Source organism: Pseudopipra pipra, chromosome 7 (assembly GCF_036250125.1).
Source record: "Pseudopipra pipra isolate bDixPip1 chromosome 7, bDixPip1.hap1, whole genome shotgun sequence".
NCBI classification, from domain to species: domain Eukaryota; kingdom Metazoa; phylum Chordata; class Aves; order Passeriformes; family Pipridae; genus Pseudopipra; species Pseudopipra pipra.
In genome coordinates this window covers 3,775,374-3,794,418 of record NC_087555.1, presented here as the reverse complement: position 1 = coordinate 3,794,418, position 19,045 = coordinate 3,775,374, and the positions used below count along the sequence as shown (strand labels likewise).

Genomic DNA, 19,045 nt, shown 5'->3' with positions numbered 1-19,045 from the left:
AACGTGTTTACAGATTCCAATCAGGTTTCAGCTGAAGAGCTTTAACCGTGGAGTCCCCTTATCTCAAACCTGCCATTTGAAAGCAGTGTTATATTCAGCTGTTTTTTATTACTGGCAACTTCAGCAGCTGAAATTGGACCTTGGGGCTTCAAAGCGGCTGCTTGGTCAAGGAAGCATCGCTGAATAAAAGCTCCCTGCTCCGCTCCCTCCCCCTGCTTTACTGCACTCCCAGCTGTGTGAGCCCAGCAGCAAGGAAGGGAAGCTGGCCTTGAAGTGAATGTAAAGAGGGACGGGAGCGAGAAGAGGAGAGGAGGAGCCGGCCGGGGAGATGCAATAGCAGCCCGCGGCGTGGGAAGCAGCAGCAAAGAGCCCGGCGCTTGGATCGCGGTGCGGGGGATGCTCCGCGGAGCAAGGGCTGAGTAGGGGGGAGGGCCGGGCAGTCTGAACAGCGAACACACTCCGGGAAAAGGCAGGGATTGCACTCCTTTCAGTCTGGAGTAACAATCAAAGGGAAAAAGCAAGGGGGATGAGGAGGAAGCGAGTGAAATCAGTGCCAAATGCTGCTTAAAGCACGAGCCTTTCATAAACGAGGGGCTGTGAAACCCGGAGGACACCCTGAGATCTCTTCCCTTCGCAGGAAACAAAGAGTAATAAACAGGTGTGTGAGAATCCTCTAGGCACGATCCTCCTGTTTCATCGTGCTCCTATTTTGATTGTGCAACGGTGCTCTAAATCGTCCCTGGCAATAGTGTTTTAATCCTTAGTGTAGCCGGGGTGTTACAGTATGTCACTGTATGAAAGTAACTGGGAAATACAATTTCTTTCTTTATTTAACTTTTTTGTTTTTTGTAAGAGATTAGCAGAACTGTGGAGACAATAGGATGGCATTTACTTTCTATAGCACTCCTGCTTTCAATAGCGAACAGAGTGGCTTTTAGCCAAGTCTAACAAATTCGAGTTGAACTCTGCATAGTTTAAGCAGCTTCAGGTAAACAAATCAGTCTTAAAGGCACTGTGCAAAAATATTCAGGCTCAGGTCATTTTTTCACTGCCACAAGTGACTCAACTGCAACTTTGAAGGACTGGAGGGAGTTGAAAGTATGAACAAAAGTATAGGAAATGGGGGGAAACGTTCACGTCTTTCAGGGTAGTGCAGTAGCTACTCTGCAGTCCCGCTCTGTCACACTGCTGTGGGTGCAGTCAGTCCCCGCAGCTGGTAATGGCTCTCACCTTCCAGGAAGCGAGTTATTTCTCCCTCCCCTTGAACCACAAGAAGGTGGAGCACAGAAGTGCCTGGCTCAGCTTTTCCACAGTGCTTGAAGTAGGTTCCCAGTGTGGGGTCCTGTGCCCCAGCCAGCACCTAACCACAGAGACATGGCTTTTACCTGAGATTTGAGGTGGTAATGGGGCTGGGGTTGAGTGGCTGTTCAAACAGGGCTGGGTTTTGCTGTGCTGCAGTGCAGCCCCTCCAGTGCAGCTGGATCTCCTCTTGGTTACCAAACCCACGGCTATTTGGGTAGTCCTGGGTAACAGCAGCACTTGGCTCACCCTTTCCTTCCTTTGGCAGTGGTAACAGACCAGTGACTCGTTAGAAAAGACAAAATTTTCTTCCAAGGATTTTCAGAATTTCATGTGCCTCTTAATTTCATTCTGCCAGCCAAGTACTGCTAAGTCCTTAGTAAGAAAGGGCTAAACCAGTTTCCCATGTTTTTACTGAGGGCTGGAGAAAGACAAGGCTGGTGTTTAGAAGTGCAAGGGTACTGGGCCTTTGCTGTGTTGGTGAAGCTGCTGAGTGTCACATCACTTTGGGAGAAGGGACCTGTTTTTTCAGCTGTCCCAAGGGTACTAATGACCAGTTGGTAAGACCTGAGAAGGCTCTAAGAGCTGGTCTTGGGAGCTTGAATGCAGACCAGGGAAGCTGCCAGCTGGAGAGCAGTGAGGAGCACACATGTAATGGGTTGGGAGGGACCTTAAAACCCATCCCATTCCACCCCCTGCCATGGGCAGGGACACCTTTCACTGGCCCAGGTTGCTCCAAGCCCCGCCCAACCTGGCCTTGGACACTTCCAGGGATGGGGCAGCCACAGCTTCTCTGGGCAACCTGTGCCAGGGCCTCCCTGCCCTCACAGGGAAGAATTTCTTCCCACTATCCCATCTAACCCTGCCCTCTGTCAAGCTGTCCTTGTCCTCTCACCTACCAGCACCCCCAAGTCCTTCTGTTCATCCCCAGCCTGGATTAATCCCGGGGTTGTCCTGACCCAGGTTCAGCACCTGGTTAAAGCTTTTGGCCTCATTAAACCTCCTGAGATTCCCACGGACCCACTGCTGGAGCTTGTCCAGGTGCTCCCGGATGGCCCCGTCCTTCAGGTGTCACCTGCAGGATCCAGGGGAGGTGATGCTGCTGCTTAGGCTGGCTGCAGCTTCACGTGTTTCCCTTTTGGGTGATCAGCTCTATTTTCAGGCAGACTTGCTGTTCAGGGGGATTTCTCAGCAGGCACAAGGAGCCCACACACACTGCCCTGCCCCGGCCCCTCGGAGCTGGGTGTAGCAGGTCTGCTCTAAGAGTAGAGCAACAGGGCTGAGAGAGCAGCTTTCACCATACTGCAGTTTCAGGCTTAATTTCCACGTGGCTGGCTTAAAAGCAGAGCAGCTTTCTTTGGGCTCTGTCTTATGGCAGGATGCCAGGCTCCCCCAGCTTCCTGCTGGGGTTGTGGTGGTTGCTGAATGATAGGATAAATCCACATTTTTTCCCCCCTCCTTCCTGGCTCTCCCTCAAGGGACTCATGCAAGCCTTAGTCTCTGAAAGGCATGTTGGAAGCCTTGAAATGCATAAGAGTCTCAGAGTGTGACGTGAGAGAATAATCTACATAATCAGATTTTTGGGTTTATCTGGGCTTTTTGTACAGAAAAGGCCATGTAAGACATGTTCAGTGCTGAAATCTGGGCTGAGATCTCTTCTTTCACCCCTTTTTCTGTTGATTTAGCATGCAACAAATGTTTCTTTTTGGTCTAACTGGCATGAAAAAAGTATTGGAGGCTAGAGGGGAATTTGAAGTGGCTCTTCAAGTTGCAGAGGCCCAAAATAAATGAGATGGGTCTTCTGTGCTAGCAAAGAGGTACTAAATGAGAAATGGGGAATAACTGAGCTTGCCTGATGAGCTTTTCAGGAGCCAGTGGATCAGGTGAGTCTGGACTGGATGTTTGGGATGTTTCTTGTGGCTTTGTATTCCTGTGATGCCATGGAAAGCAAACAAGGGCAGGCTGGGTGGAACATGCAGGGGATAATGGACGTTTTCCACTGTAATTTAAAGACTTTAATGGATTAAGCTTTATGGCAGGTGGACTCAGGCCAGGGACACAGACCTCTGCAACATGTTCTCTTTGCAGTGTTCCTGGAAGTGGTGGGTAGGAGAGTGAAGAGCTGCCTCTCCTGGAGGTGTCAGTGGCAATGAGGTACATTTTGTGCTGGAGGATTTCGAATTTGATGCAACCCAGTGAGTTGCAGCTGAGACTGGGACTCGGATTGACTCGCCCTCGAGGTCTGACAGCAGATGGTGAGAAGGTGAAAAGGTGATTCTGAGCAAGACAGGGGTTGGCAGCCTTTGAGATTAATTTTTTTGAACAAACAACAGCATGAAGGCGCACAAAATTCAGGATGCCATAATGTTTTGTGCCATCTGTGACCCATTAGGTGATAACAGTGAAGAGAACAACTAGTGTTTGATAACTCACTGCCTTGGACAGCCTGGGGAAGGGCAAATCCAGAGCCATCCATCTGTGCTTTGCTGGAGCTGTTCTTGGGAAGGATCCTGGAAGCTGTGTCCTCTGAGAGAGCAGGGAATGAATATACAATGATTGCTCTAGCTGAACTTGTTTGTAAAATGATGGCTTTTCCCAGGAAAACATGTATAAAAATAGCAGTCAGCCCTCTCCAGCCATAGAGCTGTAGGCTCAGCTTTGGAGTTCACCAGTTGCTGCAGCTTCTCCAAAGAGGTTAAAATGCTTCTGTAATAGGAATGACCTGAGAAATCGGGTTCATTACTGCATTCCCCCACCTCCAGGCTCAGTGGAGTCCAAGGCATTTAAGAGAGTTGTCCCAAGTGGAGTCCTTAAATTCTTCAGTGCCTCTGATGCCAGTGCTGGAGAGCTCAGCTGTGCTCCCCAGACAGGCTCTGTGTCCCCAGTGAGCAGGTCCTCACAGCTCAAGCTGTGTTTAAACCCACCCTGAGCCCTGCACACACACTTTCCTACACCTCTTCTCCTCCTGCTGATGGGTTACTCCTCAATACATTTTATTTGCCAGGTGTAGAAAGGTAGCCACCTCTCACCTCCATTAGCTTTTGCTTCAGCTGAAAAAAATCACATGTACTGTTGAACTCTCCTGGGCTGAATGTTTTCTTCAGCCATGTGGAATGACTCCTGCTTTTGGCTGAGGTCTGTGTTAGGCCATTACAGAAATTAGGCAGCTGCCCAAAAGTCTGCCAAGGGGCAAAACCTACTTGCCATTAAAGCTTTTAACAAATGAGATTGGTAAGTCCATGGCCACCTGGGCCCCAGGATTCATGTGGCTGTCAAAATCCTGCCCAAGTTCAGCTTCCCCTGAACTGGTCTGTTTTAGGAGTGACCTACTTGAAAATACAGCCAGTAATGTAATTATCATCAGGAAACAACTCACCTTCTGTTGCTTAATTATATTTTCCTTGTATATTTAGTCCCTTTCAAAGTAGCTGCCTTGGATGGCACACAGGGTTTCCCCTTAATTACTGCTGTATGGTAATTGCCTTGTAATTATGCTGTTATGAATATAATGTGCATGTATCATTGTGGGGCAGTGATTTATGGCATGTAAGCATATTTTAGAAGTGCTATAGATGTTCTTGCTAAGCCCTTTAATGACAGGAGTTTCTCACAGCCGTCCAGTGTTTTAATTTCCCTGTGTTTAAGGTCTCCTGTAATAATGCTACTTCATCATCCAGACAATATTCTGGGAATTACACTGGTTGCTTGTGGTGAGGTATTTAATGATCCTCATCATGCTTGCAAAATTTGCTAGTGCAGAAATGCATTGGGCATCATGGTAGGACAAGGAGGAATAGCTTCAAGCTGAAGAAGGGTAGATTTAGATGGGTTATTGGGAAGGAATCCTTCCCTGTCAGGGTGGGGAGGCCCTGGCACAGGTTGCCCAGAGAAGCTGTGGCTGCCCCTGGATCCCTGGAAGTGTCCAAGGCCAGGTTGGACGGGGCTTGGAGCAACCTGGGCTGGTGGGAGGTGTCCCTGCCCATGGCAGGGTGGGACTGGAAGATCTTTAAGGTCCCTTCCAACCCAATTCTGGGCTTCTGTGGTACTGACAAACAGGCTGAAGGACTTCTAGGAGTGTTTTGGTACCAGTGTGTGTTTTGAGGTGCTCAGTGTGTGCTGCTTAAAGAAAGGACTGGTCAGGAATCCTGTTGTTGAAAGGATGGAGGTTGAGTTCAGTGTTAGCACCTCACTGTGCACAGAGGAGTAGTGACTTTGCAATCCTTCCCCCTCCAGTAGCTTTGCTGGGGCACTTCCAAAAATCAAATTTACCCTAAGAGGACATAACATCTCTGGAGATGACCTTTGTATTAGTTACTTTCACAAACAGGTCATGACCCCAGAGGGGCAACAAAAGGTTTTGAATCTTTTACTGTAAAAAGTGTGAGGGTTTGTAGCACTGCAAACTTGAACACAGATGATGTGGATGAAGAGCTACTGATGGCTGAGTGTGCTGAGCACTGTAGCATCCAGTTGCTTGCAGATGGAAGTTTGGCAGCACAATAACTTAGGTATCATTAAAGCTGGTTCACAATTCAAAGGTGTTTGTAGTGGGTGGTTTGGTTTCCTTTGATCTGGGATGTTTACTCATAACTTACTATTTGCCCAACTCCCCTTCTCTAACACGTTTTGTGACAGATCCTCTGCTTTGTCACTGGGTGTGCATTTCTTTTTGAGGTGTTTTCAGAGAGTTGGGCTCCATTGTAGAGACAACAAAAAACCCCTGAAGGCTGTGTCTAAATGCTAAAACACTAAAACAGCAGTGCTTGTCCTTGCTGCCCTGGTGATAGCAGAGGAAATCAGTCCCAGAGGTCCCTGGCTGAGGAAATAAGCTCAAAGAGGAGAGGCACCCACTTGGCAAGACCTTGTGCAGCAAGGACTGTATGATGGGTGATTGTACATTGCCTGAGAAAGGCTTTCTGAGTAGCACAATTCCTGGAATTAAGATTATTTTCATCCTTCTGTATTTCTGTGGCACATATTGTACCAATGAAAGCTGTATCAGGAAAAATAAATCTCCGGGTTTGTGCCTGTGCTGATGCACAAATGCTACTCTTGCCATGTATTCCCAAATTTAGCAAAACTGAAGTGACTGGACGGAGCTCAAGTGCATCCTTCTGTCTCCAGTGGAACCAAACATGATGCAATGAGGTCTGACTAAACCACGCAGGCAAACACATTTTCATCCTGCATTAAATTTGTCTGTTGGCTTTGGTTCACTGCTCTGCACAAAGGGTGAAACTGGCTGTGAAGAGGACAAAGGGCTCATCACAAACACACGGAATTGCTCTGACACTGCACTGCCAGGGCAGTGGCTTTGCTCAGAGTTAGCTGCAGCTGAGCATTTTTGGTAAGTTTTTATTCTCAGCTCAGACACCAGGCAGACAATGACATGTAAGTCCCACGCTCAGTGTCCTGGTGGCTGTTTGGAGCAGGGTAGTTGATAGCCAGGGATCCTTGCACACTATTTTCCTGCATTTTACCCTTGCCGGGCCAGTTACTCGCTGTTTTCCATCTTCCCTGTCCCCTGATTTTTGTCTGTTATAAATGAAACAGCAAGGCTTAAGTACCTTTATCCTTTCCTTTTAATCCTTTTCATTTTTTTTTGAGACTTGCTTCCTGGCGTGGGGTTCTGCCCGGGAGACACACACAACTGGTCTGTCCCTGTTGGCACAGCACAGCTCTGCACTTTGCTAACCCAGCATCTCCTGTACAAGTCTTGCAGGAGATGAGCCCTGTAGGATGCTGAGCTGCCAACACAGCCGAGGACTTGCCCCAGGGCTGGGGAAGCAGCTGCTTTTTTATGTTTAGCCGAACTCTTCTCTTGTGCAATGAGCTGCCCTTTGAGGAGAGGCAGGTAATCCCTTACAGATGTAGGAGCAGTGCCCATTTTGCTGATAAACCAATGTCCCAGCCGACTTCCTCCAAGCTGATCACCAGGCAAAATATCTGATTTCTGATCTGCTGCAGCCTCCTTTCCACCTGGGCTGGATGAACCTTGGCTGGCCACCAGCTGCCCACCAAGCCAGTCACTCTCTGCCCTGAGCAGGAAAGGGGAGAAAGAAAACAAGGTGAAAAACCTTGTGGGTCCAGATAAGAGCAGGGAGATCCATCAGCCATGGGCAAAACAGACCTGGCTTTGGGAAGATTAATTTATTGCCAATTATAAATAGAGTAGCATAATAACAAACTAAATTTTTGCCCCCACTCCCCATTTAGAAACTATGAGGAAAGAGTTTATTTTTTTTCCCCAGTTAACAACCAGTTAACACGTGAGGCTCTTCCCCAATACTTGAATAAACCAATAATCTCCGGTTTTTCACTCCTCTTCTACCCCTGTTGCTAAGCTACCGGTCTGAAGTGTGAAATGCTGCTAGGAGGGCTCATTTCGCTCGCTGGGGTCTGTATTGGCCGCAATTAATTACAGCTGGTTACCAGAAGTGACTCAAACAGCGCCTTTCAGGTGAAGAACACTGAGCCTGTGCCAACACCTGGCACCTGTGGTTCCGTGTCCTTTTCTCGGAGAAGGGATCATCTCTGTTCGTCTCTGGCTTTGAGGACTGGGTGTTCTGCCAGTGGTGGGACAGTCACAGGTTCTGCAGTGACTTTTCTGTGCTGTGATTGTCAGTCTGTGTGGGAGTGGCAGAGAACAGCAGCTATTTAACACCAGATGATCCACTCACCGGTGGGCTCAAGCCGAGGGAAAAAGGGATTTTTTTTTTCACCCAAGGGTGAAACTGGTGGGAAGAGGGGGTAGATAGCATTTCCCAATCAATCATTTGTCTGTTCCCTCTGAGACTGAAGACTTGATTTCAACAGCAGCCTTCCCACAACATATTTGCTGTAGTAAGTGCTGTGCTGTGAACAGCAATGTCTTCAGAGAGGATTGGGAATGCTGGAGTGATTGCAGGGGCCTGGCTGTTCTGGTCAGCTGTCCTGGGATAGGGCTCCAGCCTGTGGTGCTCCTTTCTGTCATTCAGCATTTTCTGTTTACGGTATGAGCTCGATCTTCTGTCCTGGGAAGAGAAATAGAGGGGAGAGGAGCAAGAAACAAACAGCTGTTGGCTTTGCACTTGTGCTCATTTTGTTCCTTGCATCCTGCTGTTTGTTATCATTCCACCTCCTGCCTCCAGTAAGAGGATCAAGCTTTCCCAAATTCACTTATACAAGTTATTTTTATAAACTTTCCACATAATTTGTAAATAATATCCGTGTGAATCTATTAAGGAAGAGCTTTTTTTTTTTTACCTCTACTCCTCTTAATTGCATGTTGCTGTAGTTGATATCAGTGTAATAGTGTGCAGCTGCAGGACTGCACCTTGGGAAATTATTCCTGGATGCCTTCCCTATGGAAGTGATGCAGTTATATCTCCACAGTTGCAATGTTTGCCTTGATTGCTTTCTTAGGATCTAAAACTTCCTGCAGGTTTCTTTCAGGAAGAAGCTGGTGGTCCAATGTAATCAGTGTTGGCATGACTTAAAATCTGACCCTTGGAATCTGAGTGTGGTGGTTTGCAGTGAAATAATTGGGAAGATAAGGCTCCATGGGGACTCTTAGCATTAGGCAGAGAACCTGGGTGGCCTGATTTTATGGGTGTCCTAGGCCTGTCTGTGTCTGCTGTGCTTGTGTTGGAGATGATGGTTCTGTGAGCCCTCCCCAGTTGTTCCTGGACAGCTGTTCACTGTGGGCTGGAATGACTCTTCCACATATGTGTTTGCACAAAGTTCCTTCTCTGCAGGGTGAGGAGTCTGAGTCAGGCCTGTGTCTCCTGGTGCCTCTGTTGCCTGGTGTGTGCTCTGTGGTCCTCACTAACATAGTTATCCATCAGCATCTCTGCAGCAAGGAGGCTGCACTTCAAAGCTGAACCTTCCTGGGAATCTGTGCCAGGAAATTCCTTACTGTGTGATCACTTTCCCAGTAAGTGCTCAGGTACTGCCCTGGCATAGAGGGAGTATCTTTGCCTTTCTACAAGAGATTCAGCCACAGAGAACAATCTGGCCTTACTACTTTTGTAATCCCTGCTTTTGCCTGATGTAAAATACAGAAAAGAAACTTTGTTTTAAGCATCTGAAGAGCCCCCTTCATATTTGGGATAAAGGGGTGTCTATCAGCTGTGATACCACCTCCATTCTGGTCCCAAATATTAACATATTAAATAGGTCATGTGCAGCTGAATCAAACAATTTTTGTAAGCCTTCAGTGGGGATTGAGGCTGAACACCTTTGAAACAGGATTTATATTCCTCCCCCCTCACCTTCCCCCAGTCATTTGCAATTCATGTGGCACCCAGCTGATGAGTCTGCAAGTGCTACTCAGAAATCATTGAAAAACTAAGGAGCTTGGGTATCTATTTTGCCCCAAAACTGTTTCTGTTTTATGAGCGCAGAACAGAAGCTGCTGATGGAGTGAATTTGAAAATGAGGTCTTGCTCCATTCCCAGGGATTTGCTCCCTGGAGGTGAGTTGGTTTTGAAGCAGGATAAGTGTGTAAACCTACACTAAGAGAGGGTGGGTTTGTTATTTGCTTCCTCTTGCTCTCAAAAATGATTGAACCTTTTTGGGAAACGTTTACAACATAATTTAACTGAGTAGGGCTTTTTTCAGGCTGACAGAAAACAAAAGGGGAAGGTGTCCCTGCCCATGGCAGGGGGTGGAACGAGATGGGCTTTAAGGTCCCTTCCAAACCAAGCCATTCTATGATCCCATGGAAAAGTCTCATGTTACCTCTGTGTTAATGACATGCTTGTTGAAGAATAGTGATCTGAAGCGGTTTAAAATTTGAGGTTAATGTAGCTCAATTAGAATTACAGGAGTATTTTTTTCTTTAACTGAGAATAGGAAAGATGAGCTCAAAATAAATCCTTCAACAAAAAGCATTATCCTCAAGCTATATATCTAAATAAGAGACTTACAAAAATAAGAAATAACACAGCATTTGTGAGCTGAGGTACAGGATTTGTCAGCAAAAGCAGCTGCACTTTAATCAGGTTGCACAGCATGCAGTTACTGTGCTTAGAGAATCACAGGATAGTTTGGGTTGGAAGGGACCTTAAAGATCATCCAGTGCCACTCCCTGCCATGGGCAGGGACACCTTCCACTAGCCCCGGTTGCTCCAACCTGGCCTTGGACACTTCCAGGGCTGGGGCAGCCACAGCTTCTCTGGGCAACCTGTGCCAGGGCCTCCCCACCCTCACAGGGAAGAATTCTTTCCCACTATCCCATCTAACCTGCCCTCTGGCAGTGGGAAGCCATTCCCCCTTGTCCTGTCCCTCCAGGCCCTTGTCCAAAGACCCTCTCAGCTCTCCTGGAGCCCCTTTAGGCACTGAAGTGACACCTGTCCATACCTGCAATGAGCACCATGAACCCAACAAGAGGAGGTACTCCATTTCACTATAGCCCAAATGACTCCTAGCTCTTAGATTTTTTGTCTAAATACCAAACAATTTTCCTTAGCTGACAATGTGATATCAGGCATATCATTGAATTGGCCCAAATAACTGGGTACAAGCACTTGATTACAAGTTGCAAGTATTGATCAAACCTCATCCAGTGTGCCCAGTAGTCTCACTAATTGTATTCACTAAGTGGATTTTAAATCAGAATCATCAGGTCAACAAGAAAGGCTGAGGCTTTCATTTCTCAGCAGTGCAAACAGAATTAAATTACATCTTTCCCTGCTGGGATGTAATTATTGGATTATTTTGTGCTGGTTTTTTAAGTCCATATGTTTTGTTCAGTTAAACTTATGGCCATTATTTTGTGAAGCCTCACTAACCCTTTGCTAAACCTAGAGGCTGACTTCCAGCTGGCTTAGGAGGATTTGGCCAGCACTGGCACAGCTCAGATTTGGAGTTCAGTGCTGAAATACTTTAAGCCCTGTGTCAGATGTGTTTTGAGCAGGGCTCAGTACTGTATCACTTAACCTCTGCACCCAGGCAAGCATAAACCCTTTTCTTAACTTTTATGGGCCTGAATTGTTATAAATAATGGTGGCCAAGCTGGCACTAATGGTTAATAAACGAGGCAGGGACAGTGAGTTCTGAGTAGTGCTGTGCCCAAGCCAGAGAGAAGGAGAGACTTTTGATCTGCTTTTAGACACGAAAGCCTTTCCCTGTTATATATTGGACACGATCCCTTAGCCTGCAGAAAGGGGATGGAGTGTTCAGTGGGACTCTGATATGTGGCTATAAGGGGGAAAATAAGGTGGGGAAAGAAGGGGAGGAATAAAGGGGAAAGCCAAGCTCTGTTCTGGCCATCCTGTGCTCAGCACTGATCATACCCAATGAATTTGTACTTCAGCACAGGCAGTAGCTGGATCTGTTGTAGCCTGTGTCAGTAAACTCAGTTCTTAGGATTTAAGCTGGATCTCTTCCTGTGAATAGGAACGAGCTGTCAGTCTTAATGTATTTTTCCATAGGAGACTGAGCTCCTCACTTGAGCCAGAGCACATGGATATGACAACTCTACCAAGCTCTTTAGTCTGTTTTGTCACTCTCTAGTAGTAATAACAACTAACTGCTTTTGGTGGAATGACTTGAGCCAGTGGCATTCTGGAGGAGCTGGGACACTGCTCTGCTGGGTGGTCTTGCATCAGGTTTAGTTTTTAGTGGCTTGGACAGTGACAAAATATGAGAACTTGCTTCCAGTCTGGGCTCTGCCTCTTGCTCCTCCTTGAGCTCACAGCTGAAGTGCTGGGGAACTCCTGTCCTGTGTTTGTGCAGGATTCCCACCTGGATTCCTCTCTCTTACCAAGTGTAAATGTTTAGCATAGCAGAAAGCGTTGGTGTGCTGAAGTGGAAGGGATTTGAGATGTTTTCACTCTTCTCCTGGGGAGCTGTGAGGGAGGCCCTGCTGCCAGCTGGACAAGCTGTTTGGGCAGTGGTGTCCATCTGGTGACAAATGTCCTCCACAAGGGTCAGAATAAAACAAAGGATTAGAAGGAAATGCAAGTGGTTGCTCATACAGATTTGTTGTGACTTTCATTTGGTGTTCCTGGGATGTACAAAGAAAAACTTTAATTGGATTTCTAAGGAAGGCAGAGGATAAGGGAAGCAGAGAATCTACTCTGGTGTTACATTGCAAGGGGATGCTGGAGGCAGTACAGGTGGATACACAAAGGGATTGGTTCTCTTTCAGGACTAGTTGAACAGCCCTGGCTTGGGATTTGAGACCAGGAAAGTAAGCTTCTTTCCAGGTGGGAATTGTTGTTCTGGACCAGAAAGCTTAGGCTGATCTCAGTGGAGAAGAAAACATCTTTCTACAGGGAAAACCTTTCTGAAGTGGCTTCTGGCAATGCTTCATTGGCAGTTCTGAATTCAAGGCACCTTGGCATAGGTGATGACTTGTTCTCCTCAAGGCTTGATGATCATGGAGGTCTTTCCCAACCTTGGTGATTTGATGGTTCTGTGTGATACTGTTTAACTAAAGCTTTGAAAAAACTGGCTAAAATGGGGAGGGGGGGACAGTGAAGGAGAACAAAGATAATGGCACCTGTGGGGCAAACAAGGTGAGAACAAGCACAGACCGATCTGTGTGACGAATCTGGGCCTACTGGGATAGGATGGTGTGTGAGCTTGGAATGTTGACAGGAGGTTTCAACTTGTAGTGTTTCCAAAGTAAATGGGCAGATAGTGACAAGGGGTGATGTTTTTAAACTGCCAGAGGGTGGGATTGGATGGGATATTGGGAAGGAATTCTTGACTCTGAGGGTGGGAAGGCCCTGGCACAGGTTGCCCAGAGAAGTTGTGGCTGCCCCTGGATCCCTGGAAGTGTCCAAGGACAGGTTGGACGGGGCTTGGAGCAACCTGGGCCAGTGAAAGGTGTCCCTGCCCGTGGCAGGGGGTGGGACTGGATGGGCTTTAAGGTCCCTTCCAACCCAAACCAGTGTGGGATTCTATGGACACAAATCGAACCCCATGAGATGCTGAGCTGTGTTATGGTGGTGTGGAGCATGGCAGGAAGGTCCAGGCTGTTCCCCAGCTGGGTGCCAGTTTCCCTTAAGCTGTAGTCCTCTTTTTTATCTTCAGTCCTCACTCAAGTCTATCTCTAGTATGTTGTATGTTTTTCATTCTACAAGAATAACTGTGCTTCCCCCTCTGAAGTGTGAGGAGTGTGCCGACAGCAGCGTGTCAGCTGGTTTGTAGCTGGGCTTTGTTAAACCACGGCGCTAATACCCTGTGGTTCCTCTGTTTGACTCCAGTGAAAGGCATCAAACAGCAGGTGCTGGGGCTCTGCCTTGGATTTGTTTGTAAATGTAGACACTTAATGGCGAAAAAAGGTATGCCAGCACTTCCCAGCCTGGAGGGGAGCGGCTAAACCTGTGCCCTCAGCACTTTGAAACCGCAATTAAGAGTTTCAGGTGTGTTTGGCTGAGGAAGCCTGTTAGCTTGGCAGGGAGGGGGATTGTTTTCCCTGCCACGTCAAAGATTAAGCTCTAATTACCTGGTTGAACATTCGGTGTCATGTGAACGCAGTGGCTGAAGATACATTTTCACTTTGGGGGGTCTCTGTAATTGCTCAGGCAGCGATGTTCCTGATCTTTGTTGCAGAGTCCTGGAGATCCCGATGTGTCTTGTGCAGCTGGGGAAGGAAAGGAGCAGCAAAGCTGCTCGTTTCACACATTCCTTGGCTGTGTGGCTGCTGCAGTGTCCCTGTGCCCTCCCAGCGACACCTGACGTGACTGAGGGATACCTGTCACATGCTGTTTGTCCTTCCATCCTCTTCCCAGGGGTGGGTGCTGTGCAGTGGCCTTGCTTCAAGGCTGTATCTGTTTGTTAAAGCCAGGAGGGCCCCAGACATGGATATTCACTGGGAGAAAGCTGCTGAGGAGCAGGGAGGAACATATTGAACAGTGATGCTGTTTGAAGGGGGTTAATTTTGTGGCTACTTTTACTCATGACAGAATTTAATTTGGCTTAAGTTTGGTCTGCAGTGCATGGGGGTATCCAGCCTGCTGGAGAAGGAGGGGTGTATAGTTAAAGAGCTCTTGTGATAAGGTTTGGGGGGTGAAAGAGTCCCGTTGGAGTGGGCTCTGCTTCACTGTAATGATTGAAATCCCCTCCTCTGCCTGATGCCAGAGATCCTTGGACGAGCCTCGAACTGAACCTGTTGGAGCCATCCCTGGCACGTCCTCTCTGATTTCACAACTCTTCCATTAGTGGGATGGAAAGGCATGAAGGTAAATCCCTGCTAGGCTGGCAGGCTGCCTGCCAGCTGATCCTGGCCAGGAGGAGCACTGCTCCAGGGATTTAGCTGGCTGTGGCACCAGAGTGTCTCAGGGGAGATGGATCACTGAGCTGGAGAGTTCAGCAGTAAGATGGTCCTACCAAGGCAAGTGAACACAACCTCACTCTGTTCCCTTCAAGAGCTAGAGCACTTCCCGGGAAGTGTGCCTGAGAATGAGTCATTAAGGTGGGAAAAAACCTTTAAGATCACTAAGTGCAACCATCAGCACACAACTGCCACCCTGTTGGCCACTAATCATGTCATCAAGGGCCACATCCACCTGTGTTTTGAACACTTTCCGTGATGGCAACTCCACTGCCCTGGGCAGCACATTCCAGTCTTTTACAACCCTTTGCTTAAGAAGCAATCCTGGCTTTTGGCCCCATCAGCCTCTAAACAACATGTGTGGAGATGGACCAGAGTTTATCAGATGGAAAGGATGCTTTAGTCCAGGCATCACTGCCTGTGGCAAAGTGAAGGGTTTTGTTTAGGATGGTCTGGAGATGGGGCCAGAGCCAGGGCTGGAGGTGAGGAGACAATGTGAGTCTGAGAGATTCATCCAGGAGATGTGCTGGAGACAGGCACTCCTTTGCTGTAACCAGGACTGTGTCCTGCTTTGAGAGGACGTCCTGGTCTGTGGGTAGAGGTCCCAGGTGGGGCTGCTCAGGCCACTGAGGGCTGACACTGCACTAAATGCTCATTGTTTTTGGTTACTGAACCTCCCCTGGGTGAGGAAGGTGGCTGTTGCTGGTCCCTACTGCTGTGTCAATTCTTCAGGGACAGGCTGATTCCCAAAGGGGCAGCACAGAAGCACTGCCATGCAGGGAAACTCCTGCTGCAGCTGCATTGAACTTGAAAAATCAGTGCTAAAGACTACTGTGTTGGGGTTTTTTTAAATAATTGTTTTCTGAAATGGATTTCTTTCAGACTGCTGTTGTACCAATATTCATTTGGAAAGCTCAGGATTTCAATATAAAATTAATGGTGGGACTAGACTGGCTTCTTTTAAAGGATATAAAAGGAAGGTAATGATGCTTGTCTTACTGTACTAGTTTGGATGGGACAGTTAATTATCTTGCCAGCAGCCTGTATGGTGCTGTTTGGGATTTGTGACTGAGGCAGTGTTGATAAGACAGCAGTGTTTTGGCTAATGCTGAGCTGTGCTCGGTGAGGAACAGGGACAGGGCACAACCAGGACACCTGACCTGAACCAACCAGAGAGATATGCTGTGCTGGATGGGGATTGTATCAGGTGCCCAGAGAAGCTGTGGCTGCCCCATCCCTGGGAGTGTCCAAGGCCAGGTTGGACAGGGTTTGGAGCAACCTGGGCTAGTGGGAGGTGTCCCTCCCCATGGCAGGGGATGGAACAAGAGGGGCTTTAAGGTGCCTTCCAACCCAAACCATTCTGAGATTCTGTGATATTGTGCTTAGCATTAGGAGCTAATGGAAAGTAGGAGAAAGAGGGGGATGTTCAGGTAAAACTCACAGGGAACAACACGGAACCTTGCATGTAAAAATCTATAGTTCCATAGTGCTTCTTTGATACTAGAGAAAAACAGGCAGAATTACCTGCTGTGCATCCCTTCAGCTGCTTTCAGCTGTGCTAAGGAACATCTCCCAGAGCCTGACCTCGGCTAAGCCGCTCTTCTGTGTGAATGTTTGCTGTAAACAACGTGCTCGTTATCAGGGAAGTTAAAAGGAGGCTGTTGGAGACTGAAGGGAACGAGCATTTGCCAAAAGATAAACACACAGCAGTAGCTGCTTCCCTTTCCCAGGCAGACTGAAAATCACCTCTCCATCAGGACATCAGCTACAGCAGCTGGTAGGTGGGAATGACCTGAGGCAGTGATATCCAGGGGCTGTGGGTGACTCTTCCTGTAGCTTTTTGGAGGCTTGGTTGGTATGCTGTCCACAGCAACCCAGGGCATCTTGCAGAATTCCAAATCCTTAGTTAAATGCAGCTGCACTGCTGAAGCCTCAGCTCTACATAAGAACTTTTTTCTCATGTAAGAAAAAAAAAGGGGAGGGGGGAAGGGAGAAAAGGTGGACCAAAAAAAACAAAGATGGAAAGGATTGTGATAAGTGAATGGCTTATGAAAGAGGCTCAGGAGGAGGGAGACTAAGAAGAGATAATTTCATGGGAGGATTTGTATGCAGTACTTGGGGGAGAGAACAACCCTAAGGCTGGGAGGTTGAATCACTTGGGTTTTTTCTTTTAATTTGGAGGAACAGGAGTTGCTGCAGTGCCTGGATGAGTGTTAGACACTGGACAATGCTGGGGGGGGGGCATTTGTGGGGCAGAAGATGACAGACAGGACATCTGATACTTGTGGGACATGTGTCTGTAGCTCAGTTCATTTTAAGTCTCTGTATCTCAGTCTCAAAACTGGAGGCTCGTGCTCTCTTACCATGGGAGGATGGACTGACCTTTCAGTGCAAAGAAATCCCCTGATACCAGTTCGTTCTTCCTTTTTTATGCTGTTTTGGTGGAGAGTCTCATCTTTTCTGGTCTCTGCTTAAAGCAGGAACTCATGATTGCTCCCCCAGCAGCGTGTGGGGTTGTGCCTCTCCCGTGCTCATGTCTGCTTACATTTTTTTCACTTGCATGAAAAAGCAGCCTAGGAAATTAGAAGCACTCAGTAGGCATTATGCTGCTGTTAATTATGGAGGAGCCCAGGTGCCATTCACAACAGTAATAGGAAAACTACCCAGGCAAAGGCAGCAGAGTGAAATGCCAGATTAAGGTCTCAGCTCCTGAGTGCAGCTGAATTTGCAAGTGGGTGCTAGACACTAAGTGTGGGGGTCTAGGCTTCCCTGAGTAGTCCCCAGGCTTTAGCTGGTGTGTGGATGCTGGGATTAGAGCTGTATTTGCAGATGGGATCATATGGGAACCAGAAGCCTGGGGAATCATTAGGCTCTGTATTGAGATTTGATGGCAAGGAGAAGGTGAATTGTTCCTCCTGCACCAGACCTGAGCAGAAGGGGGTGACACTGCTGTCACAGTGTGACTGGCATTGTAAACTGCACATCTTGTGGCTTTCAGTTGTTCCAGGCTCCTGGAGCTGCTCTTTGTGAGCCTTGGCAACAGGCTGCCAGCCTGGAGGGGTCGAGGGGAGTGCCAACAGACTGCTCCTGAATTCTGGCACTGAGACCAGAGAGTTAATGAGAGAGCAATCCCTGCATCACCTTTCCATCAGCCTTTTGGATCACATCATCTCCAGTTCATGCACTGTTGCCCCGTGACACCTGGGTTATCACCTTTACTTAAAGCCAAGCTTTTAATCCTAGGTGAGGTCTGTGTGTGCTTGTTGTTTGCTGTGGAGGATTATTTGGCTGATGGCCCTGTGGGAGTCGCTTGTACAGCTCTCACTGCACCCTCATGGCACTGGGCAGTTTGTTTCTTTGCTCTGTTTTCATGCTGTGGCTGAGGCCCATAGCAGAGAGAATGGGCTGGACACAGTCCTGGGGTAACTTTTATCTTCATTAAAGCAGTGCCTGCTGGGATTTCTGAACATGAGGGCTCCGCAGGGATATTTAAACCAGCCTTAGATTGGATAGGAGGAAGAAGGGATACTGGGAATGTACGTTTGCTGTACTGGCTTGACAGAAACCCACGGTGTTTTGTGTTTGTGATTGAGGAATTGCTTTCTTTGTTTGCCACAGGTAAAACCTGTAGTTTCCTGCTGATGACCTGGATTAGAGCTGTAACTTCAGCCAGCAATGCCAGGATCTTCTTTGAGTCCAGGTACTTAGGTAACCATGAAAGTACCAAAAATTTCTGGCAGGTCCTTAGTTGCTTCTCATTCTTGTACAGGACAGACCTCCAGCCATGATCAGTCATCCAGTGTCTGGCTCTAGTCAGACATCCCAAAAGCCAACTGTGTTAAGTCTGCTTTGACCTCTTCCCCCCCCCCCCCCCCGTAGCTTCTTGAGCTTGGAAAGCATACATTCTAATAGTGTTGGCCTTATATCCTGGTATAAGTGTATGTATCTGAATAGATAACTGTATGTTTATCTTTCTAAAAATAGTACAAAAAGATGCACTTGGATGGGGGAAACACCCCTCTTTCTATTTTAATAAGACTTGCTGCATCTTTTCCCATAAAGATTTGTCAAGAACTAGGAAAAGATTCCCACTATTCTTCTAGGGCTGAGTGCGCCACAGGACAAAAATAACTATCATTAATATTGCAAATGCATATTTTGCCAGAGGATGGCAGTGTGAAAGGGTTTTCATTGCTCTGGGAATGCCTTTGTCTCTGTTGGGGAAGGAAAGCACCATCTGCTTTCACAGGCGAGTCAGCACATGCACCCCGACAGCTCCACCTTCAGCCAAATAGGAAAAATAAGACTTGGGACTGGTGGGTTAAAGGGAATTAAGCTTAAGGACTACCAAACCAGTGACCTTCCCTGACAGTGCTGTCTTAAAAGGGAGAATAATCTATTGAAGAAATTATTCGTTAAAATATGAGTGTATGTGTGTGGTGAGAGTTAAGTGTGTGTAAAACACTTTGGGAACTGGAG

General features: G+C 47.6%; 1 protein-coding gene across 1 annotated transcript in view; it reads left to right on the top strand.

The window, feature by feature from the left end:
• Nucleotides 1–364: 364 nt before the first annotated feature.
• Nucleotides 365–19,045, top strand: part of TRPM8 (transient receptor potential cation channel subfamily M member 8) — a 70,436-nt gene continuing 51,755 nt past the window's right edge. Inside the window, exon 1 of the mRNA XM_064660271.1 lies at nucleotides 365–658. The gene's annotated coding sequence lies outside the window, so the exon portion shown is untranslated. The remainder of the gene's footprint in view (nucleotides 659–19,045) is intronic.